This window comes from Tupaia chinensis, unplaced genomic scaffold (genome assembly GCF_000334495.1).
Source record: "Tupaia chinensis unplaced genomic scaffold, TupChi_1.0 Scaffold000688_1, whole genome shotgun sequence".
Classification (NCBI taxonomy): domain Eukaryota; kingdom Metazoa; phylum Chordata; class Mammalia; order Scandentia; family Tupaiidae; genus Tupaia; species Tupaia belangeri.
The window spans coordinates 3,266,117-3,266,747 of record NW_006160211.1 but is presented as its reverse complement, the minus strand read 5'-3'; the positions used below and the strand labels follow the sequence as shown (position 1 = coordinate 3,266,747).

Sequence of the window (631 nt, the reverse complement as noted above, 5' to 3'; positions counted from 1 at the left end):
TGAAAAACCCCTTCAAAAAAAAAAAAAAAAAGGAAAGAAAGAAAGAAAGAAAGAAAGAAAGAAAGAAAGAAAGAAAGAAAGACACCTAAACAAAAAGGTACTTCTAAAAGTAAAAAATTCATAAAAAGTGACAACGTTAAGAAAGCTGATAACTATACCACCAGGGATATTCAAAACAGGTCTAAAAAAGAAAGTGAATCTGAGGACAGTGCAGATGATGAGCCTTTAAATAAAAAGATGAAGAAACCACCGACAGATCAAGAGCTAAAGGAAACAGTAAGGAAATTACTGGCTAGTGCTAATTTAGAGGAAGTCACAATGAAGCAGATTTCCAAAAAGGTAAATGAAAATTTTCCTGCGTATGATTTTTTTTTCTTGGAGAGGTTTATGCTATAGGGCACGTGTGCTTGACGAAAAGAGAGAGACAGAGAGATAGAAAGCGAGAAATCACCCCCCAGGGGGTATGGCCATGCCACAATCCCTTCTCCTCCATTCTCCTCTCAGGATCTTGGGTACGCACACACTCGAGCCCGGCGTGAATTTAAGCCACCGGGTTCGGGACTTCAACCTTTACTTTATAGTTGTATTTTGTACATTTTGCATTTCTTTACATGAGGTCATAGGTTCTTGA

At 37.9% G+C, this 631-nt stretch overlaps 1 pseudogene; it reads left to right on the top strand.

The window, feature by feature from the left end:
* LOC102479239 (protein DEK-like) overlaps nucleotides 1-366 on the top strand; it is a 12,282-nt pseudogene extending 11,916 nt beyond the window's left edge.
* Nucleotides 367-631: the final 265 nt, after the last annotated feature.